The sequence below is a fragment of the Schistocerca gregaria genome, chromosome 3, assembly GCF_023897955.1.
Source record: "Schistocerca gregaria isolate iqSchGreg1 chromosome 3, iqSchGreg1.2, whole genome shotgun sequence".
Lineage (NCBI taxonomy): Eukaryota > Metazoa > Arthropoda > Insecta > Orthoptera > Acrididae > Schistocerca > Schistocerca gregaria.
In genome coordinates, this window is record NC_064922.1 from 794775170 (window position 1) to 794799840 (window position 24671).

The 24671-nt window shown below is 51.1% G+C and overlaps 28 non-coding genes across 28 annotated transcripts; all 28 read right to left on the reverse strand.

The window, feature by feature from the left end:
* Positions 1 to 879: 879 nt before the first annotated feature.
* Trnas-aga (transfer RNA serine (anticodon AGA)) lies at positions 880 to 961 on the reverse strand. Its single transcript has one exon. It is a non-coding gene; the product is annotated as a tRNA-Ser (tRNA).
* A 145-nt stretch (positions 962 to 1106) lies between these two features.
* Positions 1107 to 1179, reverse strand: Trnak-uuu (transfer RNA lysine (anticodon UUU)). The gene has a single exon. It is a non-coding gene; the product is annotated as a tRNA-Lys (tRNA).
* A 670-nt stretch (positions 1180 to 1849) lies between these two features.
* Positions 1850 to 1922, reverse strand: Trnam-cau (transfer RNA methionine (anticodon CAU)). Its single transcript has one exon. It is a non-coding gene; the product is annotated as a tRNA-Met (tRNA).
* A 955-nt stretch (positions 1923 to 2877) lies between these two features.
* Positions 2878 to 2959, reverse strand: Trnas-aga (transfer RNA serine (anticodon AGA)). The gene has a single exon. It is a non-coding gene; the product is annotated as a tRNA-Ser (tRNA).
* Positions 2960 to 3104: 145 nt separating this feature from the next.
* On the reverse strand, positions 3105 to 3177 carry Trnak-uuu (transfer RNA lysine (anticodon UUU)). Its single transcript has one exon. It is a non-coding gene; the product is annotated as a tRNA-Lys (tRNA).
* Positions 3178 to 3847: 670 nt separating this feature from the next.
* Positions 3848 to 3920, reverse strand: Trnam-cau (transfer RNA methionine (anticodon CAU)). The gene has a single exon. It is a non-coding gene; the product is annotated as a tRNA-Met (tRNA).
* Positions 3921 to 4876: 956 nt separating this feature from the next.
* On the reverse strand, positions 4877 to 4958 carry Trnas-aga (transfer RNA serine (anticodon AGA)). Its single transcript has one exon. It is a non-coding gene; the product is annotated as a tRNA-Ser (tRNA).
* Positions 4959 to 5103: 145 nt separating this feature from the next.
* Positions 5104 to 5176, reverse strand: Trnak-uuu (transfer RNA lysine (anticodon UUU)). The gene has a single exon. It is a non-coding gene; the product is annotated as a tRNA-Lys (tRNA).
* A 670-nt stretch (positions 5177 to 5846) lies between these two features.
* On the reverse strand, positions 5847 to 5919 carry Trnam-cau (transfer RNA methionine (anticodon CAU)). Its single transcript has one exon. It is a non-coding gene; the product is annotated as a tRNA-Met (tRNA).
* Positions 5920 to 6876: 957 nt separating this feature from the next.
* Trnas-aga (transfer RNA serine (anticodon AGA)) lies at positions 6877 to 6958 on the reverse strand. The gene has a single exon. It is a non-coding gene; the product is annotated as a tRNA-Ser (tRNA).
* A 145-nt stretch (positions 6959 to 7103) lies between these two features.
* Positions 7104 to 7176, reverse strand: Trnak-uuu (transfer RNA lysine (anticodon UUU)). The gene has a single exon. It is a non-coding gene; the product is annotated as a tRNA-Lys (tRNA).
* Positions 7177 to 7846: 670 nt separating this feature from the next.
* Positions 7847 to 7919, reverse strand: Trnam-cau (transfer RNA methionine (anticodon CAU)). Its single transcript has one exon. It is a non-coding gene; the product is annotated as a tRNA-Met (tRNA).
* A 957-nt stretch (positions 7920 to 8876) lies between these two features.
* Trnas-aga (transfer RNA serine (anticodon AGA)) lies at positions 8877 to 8958 on the reverse strand. Its single transcript has one exon. It is a non-coding gene; the product is annotated as a tRNA-Ser (tRNA).
* A 145-nt stretch (positions 8959 to 9103) lies between these two features.
* On the reverse strand, positions 9104 to 9176 carry Trnak-uuu (transfer RNA lysine (anticodon UUU)). The gene has a single exon. It is a non-coding gene; the product is annotated as a tRNA-Lys (tRNA).
* A 670-nt stretch (positions 9177 to 9846) lies between these two features.
* On the reverse strand, positions 9847 to 9919 carry Trnam-cau (transfer RNA methionine (anticodon CAU)). The gene has a single exon. It is a non-coding gene; the product is annotated as a tRNA-Met (tRNA).
* A 959-nt stretch (positions 9920 to 10878) lies between these two features.
* Trnas-aga (transfer RNA serine (anticodon AGA)) lies at positions 10879 to 10960 on the reverse strand. The gene has a single exon. It is a non-coding gene; the product is annotated as a tRNA-Ser (tRNA).
* A 145-nt stretch (positions 10961 to 11105) lies between these two features.
* Positions 11106 to 11178, reverse strand: Trnak-uuu (transfer RNA lysine (anticodon UUU)). The gene has a single exon. It is a non-coding gene; the product is annotated as a tRNA-Lys (tRNA).
* Positions 11179 to 18112: 6934 nt separating this feature from the next.
* Positions 18113 to 18194, reverse strand: Trnas-aga (transfer RNA serine (anticodon AGA)). The gene has a single exon. It is a non-coding gene; the product is annotated as a tRNA-Ser (tRNA).
* Positions 18195 to 18339: 145 nt separating this feature from the next.
* Trnak-uuu (transfer RNA lysine (anticodon UUU)) lies at positions 18340 to 18412 on the reverse strand. The gene has a single exon. It is a non-coding gene; the product is annotated as a tRNA-Lys (tRNA).
* Positions 18413 to 19082: 670 nt separating this feature from the next.
* Positions 19083 to 19155, reverse strand: Trnam-cau (transfer RNA methionine (anticodon CAU)). Its single transcript has one exon. It is a non-coding gene; the product is annotated as a tRNA-Met (tRNA).
* A 958-nt stretch (positions 19156 to 20113) lies between these two features.
* Positions 20114 to 20195, reverse strand: Trnas-aga (transfer RNA serine (anticodon AGA)). The gene has a single exon. It is a non-coding gene; the product is annotated as a tRNA-Ser (tRNA).
* Positions 20196 to 20340: 145 nt separating this feature from the next.
* Trnak-uuu (transfer RNA lysine (anticodon UUU)) lies at positions 20341 to 20413 on the reverse strand. The gene has a single exon. It is a non-coding gene; the product is annotated as a tRNA-Lys (tRNA).
* A 670-nt stretch (positions 20414 to 21083) lies between these two features.
* Positions 21084 to 21156, reverse strand: Trnam-cau (transfer RNA methionine (anticodon CAU)). Its single transcript has one exon. It is a non-coding gene; the product is annotated as a tRNA-Met (tRNA).
* Positions 21157 to 22111: 955 nt separating this feature from the next.
* On the reverse strand, positions 22112 to 22193 carry Trnas-aga (transfer RNA serine (anticodon AGA)). Its single transcript has one exon. It is a non-coding gene; the product is annotated as a tRNA-Ser (tRNA).
* A 145-nt stretch (positions 22194 to 22338) lies between these two features.
* Positions 22339 to 22411, reverse strand: Trnak-uuu (transfer RNA lysine (anticodon UUU)). Its single transcript has one exon. It is a non-coding gene; the product is annotated as a tRNA-Lys (tRNA).
* A 670-nt stretch (positions 22412 to 23081) lies between these two features.
* Positions 23082 to 23154, reverse strand: Trnam-cau (transfer RNA methionine (anticodon CAU)). The gene has a single exon. It is a non-coding gene; the product is annotated as a tRNA-Met (tRNA).
* Positions 23155 to 24111: 957 nt separating this feature from the next.
* On the reverse strand, positions 24112 to 24192 carry Trnas-aga (transfer RNA serine (anticodon AGA)). The gene has a single exon. It is a non-coding gene; the product is annotated as a tRNA-Ser (tRNA).
* Positions 24193 to 24337: 145 nt separating this feature from the next.
* On the reverse strand, positions 24338 to 24410 carry Trnak-uuu (transfer RNA lysine (anticodon UUU)). Its single transcript has one exon. It is a non-coding gene; the product is annotated as a tRNA-Lys (tRNA).
* Between the last annotated feature and the right edge of the window lie 261 nt (positions 24411 to 24671).

A 24671-nucleotide genomic window follows, 5' to 3' on the forward strand; every position in this document is an offset into this window, starting at 1 on the left:
GTTGTCTTGCTACACGTGCTGTCCTGACTCTCTAGATTAAACTGCAGCCGCAGCTATACAGCTATAAGGTCCTGAGGCTGACCCATCTCAAGCGAGCAATCCGCGCGGCAGCATTGTTGCCACAAGAGCAAAATAATGCATCGACCGGGAATCGTGCCGGCATACCTTAAGATTATGAGACTTAGGCGCTGCCTACTGCACTACTGAGTCACAAACCACTCAACTACAGATGCTCGACAAGCTACCCGTGCTTTCCAAGCAGCTGTCGGCAGGGAAACTGGGATTGCCACCCAGCGACGTCGAAAAAGGGGCTAAACTCGCGAAGTCCCCCACTAAACTGCCTTAAAACGACCGTTCATCACTATCGTGTGAGTAACCTTGCGTCAGAGGCGACGAGTCTTGCCCAAAGACGTAGCGTGCTTGGAGGCGCTGCCCGAATGCGTGTGGATGCACCCTCCTACCTCGTAATGCGCCTGCAGCTCCTATAGCCGTGGGCCGCCGTCGGCGGGCGGGAAGCCGACACAGCGCGGCGTTGCGAGCAGCGGCAGTGCGGTGGTGTTGTACTGTTGAGCATAGTTGCCTTCCAAGCAGTTGACCCGGGTACGATTCCCGGCCACCGCAAGTGGCGCTAACTTTTCCGTATCATTATGTGGGCTCCTGCTGTTAAATTAAGGTTTTTTTTTTTTTCGTCGTTGCACCATCCTGTAGTATGTCCCGACTTGTCCCGCCTTTGCTCGGCTGACGCGAAAGCTGACGCTTGGAAATCGCCCTTATCTAAAGGACAGGCACTATAAACGGCTGTGAGAGGTGAGGTGTGGCAAGGTACCAAAACGCGATATTTTCTGCTTCTTCTTCCAAAACAAGAAAAGAAAAGTCGGACGCAGTCGGTAGGACTCGAACCTACGCTCCCAGAGAGAATCTGATTTCTAGTCTGACGCCTTAACCACTCGGCCACGACTGCTTGTCCAACAGGTGCCCCTCGAATCGTGAAAAACCCGACCGGTTGTGTCTGCGCAGAATGCCGACAGGAAACGTAAAACCGTGCACTGATTACGACAGGGCTACTATCGCTACGAGACGAGCCATTATGGAAGCGTTAAAATCTTCGCCAGGACAGGGACTCGAACCCTGGACCCTTAGGTTAAAAGCCTAATGCTCTACCGACTGAGCTATCCGGGCTTTCGCTTGTTGTGGTTGGAGCGGTTTCAAGCAACGTGATTGAGTGGAAGGTGTGTGTAGGCTTCTGGCGCTACTGGCGACTGCACCGACTACTCACTGACGCTGGTAGCAGCCCAACAGCGGACCAGTGCCTCTTCTCCCTTTATTCCGGTGCTGACAGTAACTGCATCACGTGCCTGCTTTCCCCGATTGCGTTCGGTTGAAGCCAAGGAAGAAGGGCGACCAACGACAGTTCGAAGACCAAAACATGGAGCGTTGTGTGCGCAAATAGTTCCGTTCCGGTACCGGGAATCGAAGCCGGACCTGTTGAGTGAAAGCCAGGTATCCTAGCCACTAGACCACACAGGACTTGCTCTACAGCGGTGAGATTTACTCCGTCTCTTATTGTATTTTGTGCTGAATCTGGACTCAGTGCTGTTCTCTGCTTGCGATCATATCCGCGCCTACAGACCGGCATGGCGCACAGTTCAAAATTGACTGTCCATTGCTGTGTGCATCGCATTTTGCTTGTAACACGGAGGAGAAATATCAAAGTTGTTACGTCGTCATAATTGGAAGTAAACATTTTGACGCTGAGGCGTGGACTCCGTGTGGATAACGGACAACAGTTAAGTTCGTTTCCTAGCAACAGCAACGCCCTTAATGCAGTCATGATGTGCAGAAAATTGAATGCCCCGGGTGAGGATCGAACTCACGACCTTAAGATTATGAGACTTACGCGCTGCCTACTGCGCTACCGAGGCACGCCGGAGACGACCTCGCAGGAAACTCGGTAAGTCTCACATATTAGAGATAGACAGTTTGCGCTTTCTGAAGAATCTGTTGTCTTGCTACACGTGCTGTCCCGACTCTCTAGATTAAACTGCAGCAGCAGCTATACAGCTATAAGGTCCTGAGGCTGACCCATCTCAAGCGAGCAATCCGCGCGGCAGCATTGTTGCCACAAGAGCAAAATAATGCATCGACCGGGAATCGTGCCGGCATACCTTAAGATTATGAGACTTAGGCGCTGCCTACTGCACTACTGAGTCACAAACCACTCAACTACAGATGCTCGACAAGCTACCCGTGCTTTCCAAGCAGCTGTCGGCAGGGAAACTGGGATTGCCACCCAGCGACGTCGAAAAAGGGGCTAAACTCGCGAAGTCCCCCACTACACTGCCTTAAAACGACCGTTCATCACTATCGTGTGAGTAACCTTGCGTCAGCGGCGACGAGTCTTGCCCAAAGACGTAGCGTGCTTGGAGGCGCTGCCCGAATGCGTGTGGATGCACCCTCCTACCTCGTAATGCGCCTGCAGCTCCTATAGCCGTGGGCCGCCGTCGGCGGGCGGGAAGCCGACACAGCGCGGCGTTGCGAGCAGCGGCAGTGCGGTGGTGTTGTACTGTTGAGCATAGTTGCCTTCCAAGCAGTTGATCCGGGTACGATTCCCGGCCACCGCAAGTGGCGCTAACTTTTCCGTATCATTATGTGGGCTCCTGCTGTTAAATTAAGGTTTTTTTTTTTCGTCGTTGCACCATCCTGTAGTATGTCCCGACTTGTCCCGACTTTGCTCGGCTGACGCGAAAGCTGACGCTTGGAAATCGCCCTTATCTAAAGGACAGGCACTATAAACGGCTGTGAGAGGTGAGGTGTGGCGAGGTACCAAAACGCGATATTTTCTGCTTCTTCTTCCAAAACAAGAAAAGAAAAATCCGACGCAGTCGGTGGGACTCGAACCTACGCTCCCAGAGGGAATCTGTTTTCTAGTCAGACGCCTTAACCACTCGGCCACGACTGCTTGTCCAACAGGTGCCCCTCGAATCGTGAAAAACCCGACCGGTTGCGTCTGCGCAGAATGCCGACAGGAAACGTAAAACCGTGCACTGATTACGACAGGGCTACTATCGCTACGAGACGAGCCATTATGGAAGCGTTAAAATCTTCGCGCGGACAGGGACTCGAACCCTGGACCCTTAGGTTAAAAGCATAATGCTCTACCGACTGAGCTATCCGGGCTTTCGCTTGTTGTGGTTGGAGCGGTTTCAAGCAACGTGATTAAGTGGAAGGTGTGTGTAGGCTTCTGGCGCTACTGGCGACTGCACCGACTACTCACTGACGCTGGTAGCAGCCCAACAGCGGACCAGTGCCTCTTCTCCCTTTATTCCGGTGCTGACAGTAACTGCATCACGTGCCTGCTTTCCCCGATTGCGTTCGGTTGAAGCCAAGGAAGAAGGGCGACCAACGACAGTTCGAAGACCAAAACATGGAGCGTTGTGTGCGCAAATAGTTCCGTTCCGGTACCGGGAATCGAAGCCGGACCTGTTGAGTGAAAGCCAGGTATCCTAGCCACTAGACCACACAGGACTTGCTCTACAGCGGTGAGATTTACTCCGTCTCTTATTGTATTTTGTGCTGAATCTGGACTCAGTGCTGTTCTCTGCTTGCGATCATATCCGCGCCTACAGACCGGCATGGCGCACAGTTCAAAATTGACTGTCCATTGCTGTGTGCATCGCATTTTGCTTGTAACACGGAGGAGAAATATCAAAGTTGTTACGTCGTCATAATTGGAAGTAAACATTTTGACGCTGAGGCGTGGACTCCGTGTGGATAACGGACAACAGTTAAGTTCGTTTCCTAGCAACAGCAACGCCCTTAATGCAGTCATGATGTGCAGAAAATTGAATGCCCCGGGTGAGGATCGAACTCACGACCTTAAGATTATGAGACTTACGCGCTGCCTACTGCGCTACCGAGGCACGCCGGAGACGACCTCACAGGAAACTCGGTAAGTCTCACATATTAGAGATAGACAGTTTGCGCTTTCTGAAGAATCTGTTGTCTTGCTACACGTGCTGTCCCGACTCTCTAGATTAAACTGCAGCAGCAGCTATACAGCTATAAGGTCCTGAGGCTGACCCATCTCAAGCGAGCAATCCGCGCGGCAGCATTGTTGCCACAAGAGCAAAATAATGCATCGACCGGGAATCGTGCCGGCATACCTTAAGATTATGAGACTTAGGCGCTGCCTACTGCACTACTGAGTCACAAACCACTCAACTACAGATGCTCGACAAGCTACCCGTGCTTTCCAAGCAGCTGTCGGCAGGGAAACTGGGATTGCCACCCAGCGACGTCGAAAAAGGGGCTAAACTCGCGAAGTCCCCCACTACACTGCCTTAAAACGACCGTTCATCACTATCGTGTGAGTAACCTTGCGTCAGCGGCGACGAGTCTTGCCCAAAGACGTAGCGTGCTTGGAGGCGCTGCCCGAATGCGTGTGGATGCACCCTCCTACCTCGTAATGCGCCTGCAGCTCCTATAGCCGTGGGCCGCCGTCGGCGGGCGGGAAGCCGACACAGCGCGGCGTTGCGAGCAGCGGCAGTGCGGTGGTGTTGTACTGTTGAGCATAGTTGCCTTCCAAGCAGTTGATCCGGGTACGATTCCCGGCCACCGCAAGTGGCGCTAACTTTTCCGTATCATTATGTGGGCTCCTGCTGTTAAATTAAGGTTTTTTTTTTTTCGTCGTTGCACCATCCTGTAGTATGTCCCGACTTGTCCCGACTTTGCTCGGCTGACGCGAAAGCTGACGCTTGGAAATCGCCCTTATCTAAAGGACAGGCACTATAAACGGCTGTGAGAGGTGAGGTGTGGCGAGGTACCAAAACGCGATATTTTCTGCTTCTTCTTCCAAAACAAGAAAAGAAAAATCCGACGCAGTCGGTAGGACTCGAACCTACGCTCCCAGAGGGAATCTGTTTTCTAGTCAGACGCCTTAACCACTCGGCCACGACTGCTTGTCCAACAGTTGCCCCTCGAATCGTGAAAAACCCGACCGGTTGCGTCTGCGCAGAATGCCGACAGGAAACGTAAAACCGTGCACTGATTACGACAGGGCTACTATCGCTACGAGACGAGCCATTATGGAAGCGTTAAAATCTTCGCGCGGACAGGGACTCGAACCCTGGACCCTTAGGTTAAAAGCATAATGCTCTACCGACTGAGCTATCCGGGCTTTCGCTTGTTGTGGTTGGAGCGGTTTCAAGCAACGTGATTAAGTGGAAGGTGTGTGTAGGCTTCTGGCGCTACTGGCGACTGCACCGACTACTCACTGACGCTGGTAGCAGCCCAACAGCGGACCAGTGCCTCTTCTCCCTTTATTCCGGTGCTGACAGTAACTGCATCACGTGCCTGCTTTCCCCGATTGCGTTCGGTTGAAGCCAAGGAAGAAGGGCGACCAACGACAGTTCGAAGACCAAAACATGGAGCGTTGTGTGCGCAAATAGTTCCGTTCCGGTACCGGTAATCGAAGCCGGACCTGTTGAGTGAAAGCCAGGTATCCTAGCCACTAGACCACACAGGACTTGCTCTACAGCGGTGAGATTTACTCCGTCTCTTATTGTATTTTGTGCTGAATCTGGACTCAGTGCTGTTCTCTGCTTGCGATCATATCCGCGCCTACAGACCGGCATGGCGCACAGTTCAAAATTGACTGTCCATTGCTGTGTGCATCGCATTTTGCTTGTAACACGGAGGAGAAATATCAAAGTTGTTACGTCGTCATAATTGGAAGTAAACATTTTGACGCTGAGGCGTGGACTCCGTGTGGATAACGGACAACAGTTAAGTTCGTTTCCTAGCAACAGCAACGCCCTTAATGCAGTCATGATGTGCAGAAAATTGAATGCCCCGGGTGAGGATCGAACTCACGACCTTAAGATTATGAGACTTACGCGCTGCCTACTGCGCTACCGAGGCACGCCGGAGACGACCTCGCAGGAAACTCGGTAAGTCTCACATATTAGAGATAGACAGTTTGCGCTTTCTGAAGAATCTGTTGTCTTGCTACACGTGCTGTCCCGACTCTCTAGATTAAACTGCAGCAGCAGCTATACAGCTATAAGGTCCTGAGGCTGACCCATCTCAAGCGAGCAATCCGCGCGGCAGCATTGTTGCCACAAGAGCAAAATAATGCATCGACCGGGAATCGTGCCGGCATACCTTAAGATTATGAGACTTAGGCGCTGCCTACTGCACTACTGAGTCACAAACCACTCAACTACAGATGCTCGACAAGCTACCCGTGCTTTCCAAGCAGCTGTCGGCAGGGAAACTGGGATTGCCACCCAGCGACGTCGAAAAAGGGGCTAAACTCGCGAAGTCCCCCACTACACTGCCTTAAAACGACCGTTCATCACTATCGTGTGAGTAACCTTGCGTCAGCGGCGACGAGTCTTGCCCAAAGACGTAGCGTGCTTGGAGGCGCTGCCCGAATGCGTGTGGATGCACCCTCCTACCTCGTAATGCGCCTGCAGCTCCTATAGCCGTGGGCCGCCGTCGGCGGGCGGGAAGCCGACACAGCGCGGCGTTGCGAGCAGCGGCAGTGCGGTGGTGTTGTACTGTTGAGCATAGTTGCCTTCCAAGCAGTTGATCCGGGTACGATTCCCGGCCACCGCAAGTGGCGCTAACTTTTCCGTATCATTATGTGGGCTCCTGCTGTTAAATTAAGGTTTTTTTTTTTTTCGTCGTTGCACCATCCTGTAGTATGTCCCGACTTGTCCCGACTTTGCTCGGCTGACGCGAAAGCTGACGCTTGGAAATCGCCCTTATCTAAAGGACAGGCACTATAAACGGCTGTGAGAGGTGAGGTGTGGCGAGGTACCAAAACGCGATATTTTCTGCTTCTTCTTCCAAAACAAGAAAAGAAAAGTCGGACGCAGTCGGTAGGACTCGAACCTACGCTCCCAGAGAGAATCTGATTTCTAGTCAGACGCCTTAACCACTCGGCCACGACTGCTTGTCCAACAGGTGCCCCTCGAATCGTGAAAAACCCGACCGGTTGCGTCTGCGCAGAATGCCGACAGGAAACGTAAAACCGTGCACTGATTACGACAGGGCTACTATCGCTACGAGACGAGCCATTATGGAAGCGTTAAAATCTTCGCGCGGACAGGGACTGGAACCCTGGACCCTTAGGTTAAAAGCCTAATGCTCTACCGACTGAGCTATCCGGGCTTTCGCTTGTTGTGGTTGGAGCGGTTTCAAGCAACGTGATTAAGTGGAAGGTGTGTGTAGGCTTCTGGCGCTACTGGCGACTGCACCGACTACTCACTGACGCTGGTAGCAGCCCAACAGCGGACCAGTGCCTCTTCTCCCTTTATTCCGGTGCTGACAGTAACTGCATCACGTGCCTGCTTTCCCCGATTGCGTTCGGTTGAAGCCAAGGAAGAAGGGCGACCAACGACAGTTCGAAGACCAAAACATGGAGCGTTGTGTGCGCAAATAGTTCCGTTCCGGTACCGGGAATCGAAGCCGGACCTGTTGAGTGAAAGCCAGGTATCCTAGCCACTAGACCACACAGGACTTGCTCTACAGCGGTGAGATTTACTCCGTCTCTTATTGTATTTTGTGCTGAATCTGGACTCAGTGCTGTTCTCTGCTTGCGATCATATCCGCGCCTACAGACCGGCATGGCGCACAGTTCAAAATTGACTGTCCATTGCTGTGTGCATCGCATTTTGCTTGTAACACGGAGGAGAAATATCAAAGTTGTTACGTCGCCATAATTGGAAGTAAACATTTTGACGCTGAGGCGTGGACTCCGTGTGGATAACGGACAACAGTTAAGTTCGTTTCCTAGCAACAGCAACGCCCTTAATGCAGTCATGATGTGCAGAAAATTGAATGCCCCGGGTGAGGATCGAACTCACGACCTTAAGATTATGAGACTTACGCGCTGCCTACTGCGCTACCGAGGCACGCCGGAGACGACCTCGCAGGAAACTCGGTAAGTCTCACATATTAGAGATAGACAGTTTGCGCTTTCTGAAGAATCTGTTGTCTTGCTACACGTGCTGTCCCGACTCTCTAGATTAAACTGCAGCAGCAGCTATACAGCTATAAGGTCCTGAGGCTGACCCATCTCAAGCGAGCAATCCGCGCGGCAGCATTGTTGCCACAAGAGCAAAATAATGCATCGACCGGGAATCGTGCCGGCATACCTTAAGATTATGAGACTTAGGCGCTGCCTACTGCACTACTGAGTCACAAACCACTCAACTACAGATGCTCGACAAGCTACCCGTGCTTTCCAAGCAGCTGTCGGCAGGGAAACTGGGATTGCCACCCAGCGACGTCGAAAAAGGGGCTAAACTCGCGAAGTCCCCCACTACACTGCCTTAAAACGACCGTTCATCACTATCGTGTGAGTAACCTTGCGTCAGCGGCGACGAGTCTTGCCCAAAGACGTAGCGTGCTTGGAGGCGCTGCCCGAATGCGTGTGGATGCACCCTCCTACCTCGTAATGCGCCTGCAGCTCCTATAGCCGTGGGCCGCCGTCGGCGGGCGGGAAGCCGACACAGCGCGGCGTTGCGAGCAGCGGCAGTGCGGTGGTGTTGTACTGTTGAGCATAGTTGCCTTCCAAGCAGTTGATCCGGGTACGATTCCCGGCCACCGCAAGTGGCGCTAACTTTTCCGTATCATTATGTGGGCTCCTGCTGTTAAATTAAGGTTTTTTTTTTTTTCGTCGTTGCACCATCCTGTAGTATGTCCCGACTTGTCCCGACTTTGCTCGGCTGACGCGAAAGCTGACGCTTGGAAATCGCCCTTATCTAAAGGACAGGCACTATAAACGGCTGTGAGAGGTGAGGTGTGGCGAGGTACCAAAACGCGATATTTTCTGCTTCTTCTTCCAAAACAAGAAAAGAAAAGTCGGACGCAGTCGGTAGGACTCGAACCTACGCTCCCAGAGGGAATCTGATTTCTAGTCAGACGCCTTAACCACTCGGCCACGACTGCTTGTCCAACAGGTGCCCCTCGAATCGTGAAAAACCCGACCGGTTGTGTCTGCGCAGAATGCCGACAGGAAACGTAAAACCGTGCACTGATTACGACAGGGCTACTATCGCTACGAGACGAGCCATTATGGAAGCGTTAAAATCTTCGCCAGGACAGGGACTCGAACCCTGGACCCTTAGGTTAAAAGCCTAATGCTCTACCGACTGAGCTATCCGGGCTTTCGCTTGTTGTGGTTGGAGCGGTTTCAAGCAACGTGATTAAGTGGAAGGTGTGTGTAGGCTTCTGGCGCTACTGGCGACTGCACCGACTACTCACTGACGCTGGTAGCAGCCCAACAGCGGACCAGTGCCTCTTCTCCCTTTATTCCGGTGCTGACAGTAACTGCATCACGTGCCTGCTTTCCCCGATTGCGTTCGGTTGAAGCCAAGGAAGAAGGGCGACCAACGACAGTTCGAAGACCAAAACATGGAGCGTTGTGTGCGCAAATAGTTCCGTTCCGGTACCGGGAATCGAAGCCAGACCTGTTGAGTGAAAGCCAGGTATCCTAGCCACTAGACCACACAGGACTTGCTCTACAGCGGTGAGATTTACTCCGTCTCTTATTGTATTTTGTGCTGAATCTGGACTCAGTGCTGTTCTCTGCTTGCGATCATATCCGCGCCTACAGACCGGCATGGCGCACAGTTCAAAATTGACTGTCCATTGCTGTGTGCATCGCATTTTGCTTGTAACACGGAGGAGAAATATCAAAGTTGTTACGTCGCCATAATTGGAAGTAAACATTTTGACGCTGAGGCGTGGACTCCGTGTGGATAACGGACAACAGTTAAGTTCGTTTCCTAGCAACAGCAACGCCCTTAATGCAGTCATGATGTGCAGAAAATTGAATGCCCCGGGTGAGGATCGAACTCACGACCTTAAGATTATGAGACTTACGCGCTGCCTACTGCGCTACCGAGGCACGCCGGAGACGACCTCGCAGGAAACTCGGTAAGTCTCACATATTAGAGATAGACAGTTTGCGCTTTCTGAAGAATCTGTTGTCTTGCTACACGTGCTGTCCCGACTCTCTAGATTAAACTGCAGCAGCAGCTATACAGCTATAAGGTCCTGAGGCTGACCCATCTCAAGCGAGCAATCCGCGCGGCAGCATTGTTGCCACAAGAGCAAAATAATGCATCGACCGGGAATCGTGCCGGCATACCTTAAGATTATGAGACTTAGGCGCTGCCTACTGCACTACTGAGTCACAAACCACTCAACTACAGATGCTCGACAAGCTACCCGTGCTTTCCAAGCAGCTGTCGGCAGGGAAACTGGGATTGCCACCCAGCGACGTCGAAAAAGGGGCTAAACTCGCGAAGTCCCCCACTACACTGCCTTAAAACGACCGTTCATCACTATCGTGTGAGTAACCTTGCGTCAGCGGCGACGAGTCTTGCCCAAAGACGTAGCGTGCTTGGAGGCGCTGCCCGAATGCGTGTGGATGCACCCTCCTACCTCGTAATGCGCCTGCAGCTCCTATAGCCGTGGGCCGCCGTCGGCGGGCGGGAAGCCGACACAGCGCGGCGTTGCGAGCAGCGGCAGTGCGGTGGTGTTGTACTGTTGAGCATAGTTGCCTTCCAAGCAGTTGATCCGGGTACGATTCCCGGCCACCGCAAGTGGCGCTAACTTTTCCGTATCATTATGTGGGCTCCTGCTGTTAAATTAAGGTTTTTTTTTTTTTTTCGTCGTTGCACCATCCTGTAGTATGTCCCGACTTGTCCCGACTTTGCTCGGCTGACGCGAAAGCTGACGCTTGGAAATCGCCCTTATCTAAAGGACAGGCACTATAAACGGCTGTGAGAGGTGAGGTGTGGCGAGGTACCAAAACGCGATATTTTCTGCTTCTTCTTCCAAAACAAGAAAAGAAAAGTCGGACGCAGTCGGTAGGACTCGAACCTACGCTCCCAGAGGGAATCTGATTTCTAGTCAGACGCCTTAACCACTCGGCCACGACTGCTTGTCCAACAGGTGCCACTCGAATCGTGAAAAACCCGACCGGTTGTGTCTGCGCAGAATGCCGACAGGAAACGTAAAACCGTGCACTGATTACGACAGGGCTACTATCGCTACGAGACGAGCCATTATGGAAGCGTTAAAATCTTCGCCAGGACAGGGACTCGAACCCTGGACCCTTAGGTTAAAAGCCTAATGCTCTACCGACTGAGCTATCCGGGCTTTCGCTTGTTGTGGTTGGAGCGGTTTCAAGCAACGTGATTAAGTGGAAGGTGTGTGTAGGCTTCTGGCGCTACTGGCGACTGCACCGACTACTCACTGACGCTGGTAGCAGCCCAACAGCGGACCAGTGCCTCTTCTCCCTTTATTCCGGTGCTGACAGTAACTGCATCACGTGCCTGCTTTCCCCGATTGCGTTCGGTTGAAGCCAAGGAAGAAGGGCGACCAACGACAGTTCGAAGACCAAAACATGGAGCGTTGTGTGCGCAAATAGTTCCGTTCCGGTACCGGGAATCGAAGCCGGACCTGTTGAGTGAAAGCCAGGTATCCTAGCCACTAGACCACACAGGACTTGCTCTACAGCGGTGAGATTTACTCCGTCTCTTATTGTATTTTGTGCTGAATCTGGACTCAGTGCTGTTCTCTGCTTGCGATCATATCCGCGCCTACAGACCGGCATGGCGCACAGTTCAAAATTGACTGTCCATTGCTGTGTGCATCGCATTTTGCTTGTAACACGGAGGAGAAATATCAAAGTTGTTACGTCGTCATAATTGGAAGTAAACATTTTGACGCTGAGGCGTGGACTCCGTGTGGATAACGGACAACAGTTAAGTTCGTTTCCTAGCAACAGCAACGCCCTTAATGCAGTCATGATGTGCAGAAAATTGAATGCCCCGGGTGAGGATCGAACTCACGACCTTAAGATTATGAGACTTACGCGCTGCCTACTGCGCTACCTTTTTTTTTTGTTTTTTTTTTTAGGGCCTCCTTCCTCCCCTTCAGCCCCGCCTTGCGCTCGCCATAAATCGCCTTCGTCGGCGTCGGCTTCATCTGCCATGATTTCTGAAGTACTTATTCTTCTGAACTATTCCGATTTCCAAACCAAAGATACTTCTAAACCTATTGCATAGTCCCGCAATGGTGACAAAGTAGAATATATATATATTTTTTTTTTTTTAATAGAAAATGAAAAAGGAACTCTGGTCCGCTAGAAAAACAGAAGAAAATAAAATAGTCCTTGTCGTAACACTGTTCAGTATACGTCACTGTGACATTTGAAGAAGAAAAGAGAAAAAACAAAGCAATGTAGAATGAAGGAAAGAAAAAAATACTTCTTTCATCGAAGAACGACTTCTAAAAAATTCGCATATCGTTTCCTGTAATGTCTCGTCTGTGAAAGTATGTGAAACTGTAATGCCAGGTAAAGACAGAACGCCGCCTCACTCTTGGGTTCTTGCGTCTGTAAATAATGAACATAATGACCCTTCAACCAATTGACAGAGTTCCGTTTGGTGTTCGGGTACGGCACTGAATCCGGATACAGGAAATCTTCAGGTTTAATACAAAGCTGGGAAGTCCTCATAATCGTAGCCAGTTTTCGGCGAATGCATGGCCAAACTGCTTGGACAGTGGTGCACAGAAAACGATGTTCATCAGTATCAGGCAAGTTGCACGTTAGGCACAAAGGTGAGTCAGCCAAATGTAGAGCATGAAGTCGTGAATTGGTACTTATTTTACGGTTCACGACCCTGTACCAAGAGGCTTTCACTGACGTTGGTAAATCACGGCTATGTATGTTTTTCCATATCACTGGCCAGCGATGATTGGGGTATTTGTGTTCGATGTTGTTCCTGTTCTTGGTTGCCAGTAGTTTATTATAAACTAACTTCACCACGGAAAGCTCATTTTCTGGGAGAGTTGACCGTACGTAACTGAACTCAATGAAAAAGCTCTTAAAGTGAGTCAGCGCAGGCGGAATATGTTGAACAGAGACAGGAGGCTGCAGGCAGGCCGGCGCTATTTCGGTTAACAAGTGAGCCGTTAGACTGTTCGGTAACGACCTCCACCGTTTGTAGGTGGTGCATACGTACAAAGCTCGTGACTTGGAACGAACATCTGTTAAATTTAAGCCTCCATCGGTCGTGGAGAGAGTGAGCGTATCGTACTTGACTTTAAAAATGTGTCCACGTGTGACAAAATGGCCTAGAGCGGACATCATACGCTTCGCTGTCTCCTGTGGCATGGGCAGTACTTGTGCAACGTAGTTAATCTTTGAGGTGAGGTAGACATTAGCGAAGGTGACTTTCTGCAGTTCATCAAGGCTTCTTAGGTAGTGGGTCTGCATGCAAGCACGCATACTTGCCAGGAGATTCCTATAGTTCACCGCAATTGTGTGCTGTATGTTGCTCCTGTACTCAATACCAAGGCATTTCATTTTAGAAATTAGTTGCAACTGACCGTGATGGTGCAGCGAGATGCCGCGTCCTATGTTCATAATGCCAGATTTCCTGGCATTCAACTTCGCACCCGCAACAAGTTCGTAGTTTTTGACGATCTGAAGGGCTTCCTCGACTTCACCTTCGTCCATGACCAAAAATCCGACGTCATCCGCATATGCAGTACAAACAATCTTAATGCCGTGGATGGTTAATCCTTGTAGACGCTGTGTCAAGGTGACAAGCAAAGGCTCAATGGCAATGGCAAACAAGGCCATCGACATAGGGCATCCCTGTCGCACTGAATTAGTAATATTAATTGATGCGCTCAGCTGGCCATTCACCATGAGTCGAGTTACTCCTTTACGAAGGAGCTCATGTATAAGATTGATAAAACGTAGTGGAAAACCCATGGCATGCATCGTCCGGATGAGAAACTGATGGTTTACTCTGTCGAATGCCTTTGAAAAGTCAAGGGAAACTAGCGCACACCGTATCTTACACGCATCTGCAATGGCTATAACGTCCCTGTATTGAGACAAATTTTGGAAGATCGTCCTACCGACACCTACACTGGTCTGGTACTGACCAATGACAGTATTCATCAACATTTTCAATCTATTAGAAATAATACGTGCTAAAATTTTGTAGTCACTGTTCAGTAAAGTAAGCGGCCGAAAATCGTCAACAGAACTGCACATTGGGCGTTTAGGGATTAAAACCACGATGCCTTCCACGAGAGCCTGAGGAACATTAAAATCTGGCCGTAAAATTTCATTAAACATACTCAACAACTTGGGCTTTAATTTGTCGCAGAAAGTAAGATAAAATTCGGCAGTGAGACCGTCGGGTCCCGGCGATTTATTTTTCGGACTTCGTGATAGCGCAGAATCCAATTCGTCTTCATCAATTTCTCGCATGAGAGTTTCGACTTCAGCAGCACCCAAAGTCCTTTGCAAGTTATTGAGTAATTCATCGTGAGTTCCATCGTCGGTATGTGTCGTTGTCAGGAGACCTGCCAAGTGATTGTGAAGTGCGTTCCGTATGTCTTGTTGCCGCGTGAGCGCAACGCCTTCACTCAACTGAAGACGAGTTATTAATCTCCGCCGCCCCCTCTTATTTTCACGAATGACGTGAAACATGGATGTCATTTCGTCGTCTATCACATTCTGGGGCCTGGACCTTATTTGAAAGCCTTCTGCCTGCTGCCGCTGAAGTTTTAATAATTTTGCCTTAATTTTTTTAATCTGCATAAAATTTTCAGGTACAGTCACATCGGACTGGTAAAGCTCCCTGAGACAAGTAAAATAAAACTCAGACGTTTGCCGTTGCCACCAGGATTTGTCCCGAGCGTAGCGTTTAAACATTTTTGATAAAGTTGGTTTGGCATGTGTTATCCACCATTCAGTAACGGAGGCATACTGTGCAACCCGTCGTTCACATGCCTCCCATGTTTCGTTAAAGACACGGTGACAGTCAACATCGTTAAGGAGAGCATTGTTAAGTTTCCAGAAACCTCTGCCGCGAAATGTGCCTTGCTTGACCATGTTAACAGTACAAATATATGCGGCATGATCGGAAAAAATTGTGGGCCAAACTTCGGATTGGAGGACTTGAGTCTTCATACACGCCGATACATAGATTCTGTCTAGCCGGCTTGCAGAGTGGTTCGTGACATGAGTGAACCCAGGTGCCGCTCCGTGCGTATGCTCCCATGTGTCAATGAGGTTCATTTCTTGGACGATACGTTCTAGTTCTCCAGATTTGTTAAAATTAGGCGTCTGGTCTTTTGGACTTAAGACACAATTGAAGTCACCCGCAAAAATTATACGATCGTAGGTTCCCCTAAAAAGTGGGACTATGGCGCTTGTGAAGAACTCAGCCCTAGCACGCCTATTGCTACTGCCGGACGGGGCGTAAACATTGATTATGCGTGTCCGATGGAAAGTGACAGCGATCCCTCTATGATCAGGCAGTTTTTCTGCGTCGGTCGCTACAATCCCTTCTTTTAACAGAATCGCTGTCCCTAAATTCGCACCGCTCCCGGAATTGGAGAGAGTAGTATAACCAGTTATTCGGTCAAGTTCAATCGCAGCGACTTCTTGAAGTAACAGAATATCGATATCCGCTGCGTATACAAAATCTTGTAAATTACGGAGCCGCCAGTACGACTGTATCTTATTGATGTTTAACGTGGCAATTTTATAGGCTTGGGGCTCGTTCATGGGAGAAGGCACATACTATTAATTAAACAGTCTTAGAAGGATGGCTAACGAAATTGAGGCCAAGCGCGTCAGTCGGAGTTCCTGTAGTTCCCGGTACGGTTGGTGTATGCTGCTCTGTGGGGGGTGCCGAAGATTCCGTCTCAATGGTCCGCATGACAGCCGCATCATTGCTCGCATCCAATACTTCCATTTCCTGTGCCCAATTCCCAGTGAGAGTGGCCTCTGACAAAAGCGATCCTGCGTTTCCTTGAGCGTGGGTATCCGGCAAAACGACTCTACTCGAGGTATCACTATCTTCCACCCGTCGTGGATTCACAGGGGGAGACACTACAGGATCAATGTCCATTCGACCAGACGCAGGGAGACCAACTTCAGAGGGTTCAGAAGTGTTCTGACACATTTGGCTGCTTATTCGTTTCGCTTTGTCGCGGAGCTGTGGGGCGAGCTGATTGGCTCCTTGATGTGCAAGTCTCCGCTTCTTTTTGGAAAGCTTCCTGTTAGGGTTCGCAGTATCATCAACATCCGAAGTGGACTGTTGACTCTGGGGTTGATCCGCCGGGAACACAGCGTCTGCTTCATCCTCAGTACCAGTGGCATCAACCACTGGGGAGTCATCCGTCGTTACCTCCATCTCTGAGTGTGGTAGCGGCGGTGCCGCGTCAGCACTCCGTTCTTTGACGTTATCGGCCAAAACATCATTCAAACGAGGGGCATCTACAGGCGGGGTCGCGGGTGGAAGACCAGAAGCCGCGACAGCGTATGTCAGTGGCAGTGCCGTCGTCACAGGGGGGCTAGCGGCTTCACCGACAGGTATCTGCGTCACCCGTCTTTGTATACATTCAGAGCGCACGTGGCCGGGCGCACCACAGCCGGCACACGTTTTTGGCTGCCCATCATATATGACAATTCCGCGATGTCCACCTACGTAAATATATGAAGGTATGTGCTTCAGTATATCGATCTTAACCTGCCTGACGCCGTTAAGCACCGGAAATTTGTGGGCTTTGGACCAACGCTCCGCAAAATTGTTAATGACCCTCCCGTAAGGTGTCAATGCAGAATTTATTTGCGCGGCTGTTATTTCAAACGGGAGTTCGAAAATACGTGCCGTCCGGATGCCCAGTCCAGCATGCGTAATGCTGACGTCACTGACGGTACCATCGCTATGTTTAAACTTCAGTACACCTCCACTGGACTCTACAATTCTATCACACAGTTCAGAGGACGTTAATTTCACATAAACAACACTAGTCACGATAGAGAAATTTATCCCTACAATGTCATCAAAAGTAATCTTAGCTGTTTCCTCTAACCATGCTTCAACTTCAAACGAATTTGGTTTCGAAAAGTTCCTATCAAAGGTAAACTTCAAGGTATCTTTCCTGTTAGTCGGATTCATAATTCCATATCAGATCCTACAGAACGGAACGAATACTAATAAGCAGACGCTGTAAGCACGCGACTCACCGCCTGACGTAAACACTTCCTGCCGCAGCGCGCTGGCCCTGGAGGTCCGCTCACCACCGCTGCCGAGGCACGCCGGAGACGACCTCGCAGGAAACTCGGTAAGTCTCACATATTAGAGATAGACAGTTTGCGCTTTCTGAAGAATCTGTTTGTCTTGCTACACGTGCTGTCCCGACTCTCTAGATTAAACTGCAGCAGCAGCTATACAGCTATAAGGTCCTGAGGCTGACCCATCTCAAGCGAGCAATCCGCGCGGCAGCATTGTTGCCACAAGAGCAAAATAATGCATCGACCGGGAATCGTGCCGGCATACCTTAAGATTATGAGACTTAGGCGCTGCCTACTGCACTACTGAGTCACAAACCACTCAACTACAGATGCTCGACAAGCTACCCGTGCTTTCCAAACAGCTGTCGGCAGGGAAACTGGGATTGCCACCCAGCGACGTCGAAAAAGGGGCTAAACTCGCGAAGTCCCCCACTACACTGCCTTAAAACGACCGTTCATCACTATCGTGTGAGTAACCTTGCGTCAGCGGCGACGAGTCTTGCCCAAAGACGTAGCGTGCTTGGAGGCGCTGCCCGAATGCGTGTGGATGCACCCTCCTACCTCGTAATGCGCCTGCAGCTCCTATAGCCGTGGGCCGCCGTCGGCGGGCGGGAAGCCGACACAGCGCGGCGTTGCGAGCAGCGGCAGTGCGGTGGTGTTGTACTGTTGAGCATAGTTGCCTTCCAAGCAGTTGATCCGGGTACGATTCCCGGCCACCGCAAGTGGCGCTAACTTTTCCGTATCATTATGTGGGCTCCTGCTGTTAAATTAAGGTTTTTTTTTTTTCGTCGTTGCACCATCCTGTAGTATGTCCCGACTTGTCCCGACTTTGCTCGGCTGACGCGAAAGCTGACGCTTGGAAATCGCCCTTATCTAAAGGACAGGCACTATAAACGGCTGTGAGAGGTGAGGTGTGGCGAGGTACCAAAACGCGATATTTTCTGCTTCTTCTTCCAAAACAAGAAAAGAAAAATCCGACGCAGTCGGTAGGACTCGAACCTACGCTCCCAGAGGGAATCTGTTTTCTAGTCAGACGCCTTAACCACTCGGCCACGACTGCTTGTCCAACAGGTGCCCCTCGAATCGTGAAAAACCCGACCGGTTGCGTCTGCGCAGAATGCCGACAGGAAACGTAAAACCGTGCACTGATTACGACAGGGCTACTATCGCTACGAGACGAGCCATTATGGAAGCGTTAAAATCTTCGCGCGGACAGGGACTCGAACCCTGGACCCTTAGGTTAAAAGCCTAATGCTCTACCGACTGAGCTATCCGGGCTTCCGCTTGTTGTGGTTGGAGCGGTTTCAAGCAACGTGATTAAGTGGAAGGTGTGTGTAGGCTTCTGGCGCTACTGGCGACTGCACCGACTACTCACTGACGCTGGTAGCAGCCCAACAGCGGACCAGTGCCTCTTCTCCCTTTATTCCGGTGCTGACAGTAACTGCATCACGTGCCTGCTTTCCCCGATTGCGTTCGGTTGAAGCCAAGGAAGAAGGGCGACCAACGACAGTTCGAAGACCAAAACATGGAGCGTTGTGTGCGCAAATAGTTCCGTTCCGGTACCGGGAATCGAAGCCGGACCTGTTGAGTGAAAGCCAGGTATCCTAGCCACTAGACCACACAGGACTTGCTCTACAGCGGTGAGATTTACTCCGTCTCTTATTGTATTTTGTGCTGAATCTGGACTCAGTGCTGTTCTCTGCTTGCGATCATATCCGCGCCTACAGACCGGCATGGCGCACAGTTCAAAATTGACTGTCCATTGCTGTGTGCATCGCATTTTGCTTGTAACACGGAGGAGAAATATCAAAGTTGTTACGTCGTCATAATTGGAAGTAAACATTTTGACGCTGAGGCGTGGACTCCGTGTGGATAACGGACAACAGTTAAGTTCGTTTCCTAGCAACAGCAACGCCCTTAATGCAGTCATGATGTGCAGAAAATTGAATGCCCCGGGTGAGGATCGAACTCACGACCTTAAGATTATGAGACTTACGCGCTGCCTACTGCGCTACCGAGGCACGCCGGAGACGACCACGCAGGAGACTCGGTAAGTCTCACATATTAGAGATAGACAGTTTGCGCTTTCTGAAGAATCTGTTGTCTTGCTACACGTGCTGTCCCGACTCTCTAGATTAAACTGCAGCCGCAGCTATACAGCTATAAGGTCCTGAGGCTGACCCATCTCAAGCGAGCAATCCGCGCGGCAGCATTGTTGCCACAAGAGCAAAATAATGCATCGACCGGGAATCGTGCCGGCATACCTTAAGATTATGAGACTTAGGCGCTGCCTACTGCACTACTGAGTCACAAACCACTCAACTACAGATGCTCGACAAGCTACCCGTGCTTTCCAAGCAGCTGTCGGCAGGGAAACTGGGATTGCCACCCAGCGACGTCGAAAAAGGGGCTAAACTCGCGAAGTCCCCCACTACACTGCCTTAAAACGACCGTTCATCACTATCGTGTGAGTAACCTTGCGTCAGCGGCGACGAGTCTTGCCCAAAGACGTAGCGTGCTTGGAGGCGCTGCCCGAATGCGTGTGGATGCACCCTCCTACCTCGTAATGCGCCTGCAGCTCCTATAGCCGTGGGCCGCCGTCGGCGGGCGGGAAGCCGACACAGCGCGGCGTTGCGAGCAGCGGCAGTGCGGTGGTGTTGTACTGTTGAGCATAGTTGCCTTCCAAGCAGTTGATCCGGGTACGATTCCCGGCCACCGCAAGTGGCGCTAACTTTTCCGTATCATTATGTGGGCTCCTGCTGTTAAATTAAGGTTTTTTTTTTTTTTCGTCGTTGCACCATCCTGTAGTATGTCCCGACTTGTCCCGACTTTGCTCGGCTGACGCGAAAGCTGACGCTTGGAAATCGCCCTTATCTAAAGGACAGGCACTATAAACGGCTGTGAGAGGTGAGGTGTGGCTAGGTACCAAAACGCGATATTTTCTGCTTCTTCTTCCAAAACAAGAAAAGAAAAATCGGACGCAGTCGGTAGGACTCGAACCTACGCTCCCAGAGGGAATCTGATTTCTAGTCAGACGCCTTAACCACTCGGCCACGACTGCTTGTCCAACATGTGCCCCTCGAATCGTGAAAAACCCGACCGGTTGCGTCTGCGCAGAATGCCGACAGGAAACGTAAAACCGTGCACTGATTACGACAGGGCTACTATCGCTACGAGACGAGCCATTATGGAAGCGTTAAAATCTTCGCGCGGACAGGGACTCGAACCCTGGACCCTTAGGTTAAAAGCCTAATGCTCTACCGACTGAGCTATCCGGGCTTTCGCTTGTTGTGGTTGGAGCGGTTTCAAGCAACGTGATTAAGTGGAAGGTGTGTGTAGGCTTCTGGCGCTACTGGCGACTGCACCGACTACTCACTGACGCTGGTAGCAGCCCAACAGCGGACCAGTGCCTCTTCTCCCTTTATTCCGGTGCTGACAGTAACTGCATCACGTGCCTGCTTTCCCCGATTGCGTTCGGTTGAAGCCAAGGAAGAAGGGCGACCAACGACAGTTCGAAGACCAAAACATGGAGCGTTGTGTGCGCAAATAGTTCCGTTCCGGTACCGGGAATCGAAGCCGGACCTGTTGAGTGAAAGCCAGGTATCCTAGCCACTAGACCACACAGGACTTGCTCTACAGCGGTGAGATTTACTCCGTCTCTTATTGTATTTTGTGCTGAATCTGGACTCAGTGCTGTTCTCTGCTTGCGATCATATCCGCGCCTACAGACCGGCATGGCGCACAGTTCAAAATTGACTGTCCATTGCTGTGTGCATCGCATTTTGCTTGTAACACGGAGGAGAAATATCAAAGTTGTTACGTCGTCATAATTGGAAGTAAACATTTTGACGCTGAGGCGTGGACTCCGTGTGGATAACGGACAACAGTTAAGTTCGTTTCCTAGCAACAGCAACGCCCTTAATGCAGTCATGATGTGCAGAAAATTGAATGCCCCGGGTGAGGATCGAACTCACGACCTTAAGATTATGAGACTTACGCGCTGCCTACTGCGCTACCGAGGCACGCCGGAGACGACCACGCAGGAGACTCGGTAAGTCTCACATATTAGAGATAGACAGTTTGCGCTTTCTGAAGAATCTGTTGTCTTGCTACACGTGCTGTCCCGACTCTCTAGATTAAACTGCAGCCGCAGCTATACAGCTATAAGGTCCTGAGGCTGACCCATCTCAAGCGAGCAATCCGCGCGGCAGCATTGTTGCCACAAGAGCAAAATAATGCATCGACCGGGAATCGTGCCGGCATACCTTAAGATTATGAGACTTAGGCGCTGCCTACTGCACTACTGAGTCACAAACCACTCAACTACAGATGCTCGACAAGCTACCCGTGCTTTCCAAGCAGCTGTCGGCAGGGAAACTGGGATTGCCACCCAGCGACGTCGAAAAAGGGGCTAAACTCGCGAAGTCCCCCACTACACTGCCTTAAAACGACCGTTCATCACTATCGTGTGAGTAACCTTGCGTCAGCGGCGACGAGTCTTGCCCAAAGACGTAGCGTGCTTGGAGGCGCTGCCCGAATGCGTGTGGATGCACCCTCCTACCTCGTAATGCGCCTGCAGCTCCTATAGCCGTGGGCCGCCGTCGGCGGGCGGGAAGCCGACACAGCGCGGCGTTGCGAGCAGCGGCAGTGCGGTGGTGTTGTACTGTTGAGCATAGTTGCCTTCCAAGCAGTTGATCCGGGTACGATTCCCGGCCACCGCAAGTGGCGCTAACTTTTCCGTATCATTATGTGGGCTCCTGCTGTTAAATTAAGGTTTTTTTTTTTCGTCGTTGCACCATCCTGTAGTATGTCCCGACTTGTCCCGACTTTGCTCGGCTGACGCGAAAGCTGACGCTTGGAAATCGCCCTTATCTAAAGGACAGGCACTATAAACGGCTGTGAGAGGTGAGGTGTGGCGAGGTACCAAAACGCGATATTTTCTGCTTCTTCTTCCAAAACAAGAAAAGAAAAATCCGACGCAGTCGGTAGGACTCGAACCTACGCTCCCAGAGGGAATCTGTTTTCTAGTCAGACGCCTTAACCACTCGGCCACGACTGCTTGTCCAACAGGTGCCCCTCGAATCGTGAAAAACCCGACCGGTTGCGTCTGCGCAGAATGCCGACAGGAAACGTAAAACCGTGCACTGATTACGACAGGGCTACTATCGCTACGAGACGAGCCATTATGGAAGCGTTAAAATCTTCGCGCGGACAGGGACTCGAACCCTGGACCCTTAGGTTAAAAGCATAATGCTCTACCGACTGAGCTATCCGGGCTTTCGCTTGTTGTGGTTGGAGCGGTTTCAAGCAACGTGATTAAGTGGAAGGTGTGTGTAGGCTTCTGGCGCTACTGGCGACTGCACCGACTACTCACTGACGCTGGTAGCAGCCCAACAGCGGACCAGTGCCTCTTCTCCCTTTATTCCGGTGCTGACAGTAACTGCATCACGTGCCTGCTTTCCCCGATTGCGTTCGGTTGAAGCCAAGGAAGAAGGGCGACCAACGACAGTTCGAAGACCAAAACATGGAGCGTTGTGTGCGCAAATAGTTCCGTTCCGGTACCGGGAATCGAAGCCGGACCTGTTGAGTGAAAGCCAGGTATCCTAGCCACTAGACCACACAGGACTTGCTCTACAGCGGTGAGATTTACTCCGTCTCTTATTGTATTTTGTGCTGAATCTGGACTCAGTGCTGTTCTCTGCTTGCGATCATATCCGCGCCTACAGACCGGCATGGCGCACAGTTCAAAATTGACTGTCCATTGCTGTGTGCATCGCATTTTGCTTGTAACACGGAGGAGAAATATCAAAGTTGTTACGTCGTCATAATTGGAAGTAAACATTTTGACGCTGAGGCGTGGACTCCGTGTGGATAACGGACAACAGTTAAGTTCGTTTCCTAGCAACAGCAACGCCCTTAATGCAGTCATGATGTGCAGAAAATTGAATGCCCCGGGTGAGGATCGAACTCACGACCTTAAGATTATGAGACTTACGCGCTGCCTACTGCGCTACCGAGGCACGCCGGAGACGACCACGCAGGAAACTCGGTAAGTCTCACATATTAGAGATAGACAGTTTGCGCTTTCTGAAGAATCTGTTGTCTTGCTACACGTGCTGTCCCGACTCTCTAGATTAAACTGCAGCCGCAGCTATACAGCTATAAGGTCCTGAGGCTGACCCATCTCAAGCGAGCAATCCGCGCGGCAGCATTGTTGCCACAAGAGCAAAATAATGCATCGACCGGGAATCGTGCCGGCATACCTTAAGATTATGAGACTTAGGCGCTGCCTACTGCACTACTGAGTCACAAACCACTCAACTACAGATGCTCGACAAGCTACCCGTGCTTTCCAAGCAGCTGTCGGCAGGGAAACTGGGATTGCCACCCAGCGACGTCGAAAAAGGGGCTAAACTCGCGAAGTCCCCCACTACACTGCCTTAAAACGACCGTTCATCACTATCGTGTGAGTAACCTTGCGTCAGCGGCGACGAGTCTTGCCCAAAGACGTAGCGTGCTTGGAGGCGCTGCCCGAATGCGTGTGGATGCACCCTCCTACCTCGTAATGCGCCTGCAGCTCCTATAGCCGTGGGCCGCCGTCGGCGGGCGGGAAGCCGACACAGCGCGGCGTTGCGAGCAGCGGCAGTGCGGTGGTGTTGTACTGTTGAGCATAGTTGCCTTCCAAGCAGTTGATCCGGGTACGATTCCCGGCCACCGCAAGTGGCGCTAACTTTTCCGTATCATTATGTGGGCTCCTGCTGTTAAATTAAGGTTTTTTTTTTTTTCGTCGTTGCACCATCCTGTAGTATGTCCCGACTTGTCCCGACTTTGCTCGGCTGACGCGAAAGCTGACGCTTGGAAATCGCCCTTATCTAAAGGACAGGCACTATAAACGGCTGTGAGAGGTGAGGTGTGGCGAGGTACCAAAACGCGATATTTTCTGCTTCTTCTTCCAAAACAAGAAAAGAAAAATCGGACGCAGTCGGTAGGACTCGAACCTACGCTCCAGAGGGAATCTGATTTCTAGTCAGACGCCTTAACCACTCGGCCACGACTGCTTGTCCAACAGGTGCCCCTCGAATCGTGAAAAACCCGACCGGTTGCGTCTGCGCAGAATGCCGACAGGAAACGTAAAACCGTGCACTGATTACGACAGGGCTACTATCGCTACGAGACGAGCCATTATGGAAGCGTTAAAATCTTCGCCAGGACAGGGACTCGAACCCTGGACCCTTAGGTTAAAAGCCTAATGCTCTACCGACTGAGCTATCCGGGCTTTCGCTTGTTGTGGTTGGAGCGGTTTCAAGCAACGTGATTAAGTGGAAGGTGTGTGTAGGCTTCTGGCGCTACTGGCGACTGCACCGACTACTCACTGACGCTGGTAGCAGCCCAACAGCGGACCAGTGCCTCTTCTCCCTTTATTCCGGTGCTGACAGTAACTGCATCACGTGCCTGCTTTCCCCGATTGCGTTCGGTTGAAGCCAAGGAAGAAGGGCGACCAACGACAGTTCGAAGACCAAAACATGGAGCGTTGTGT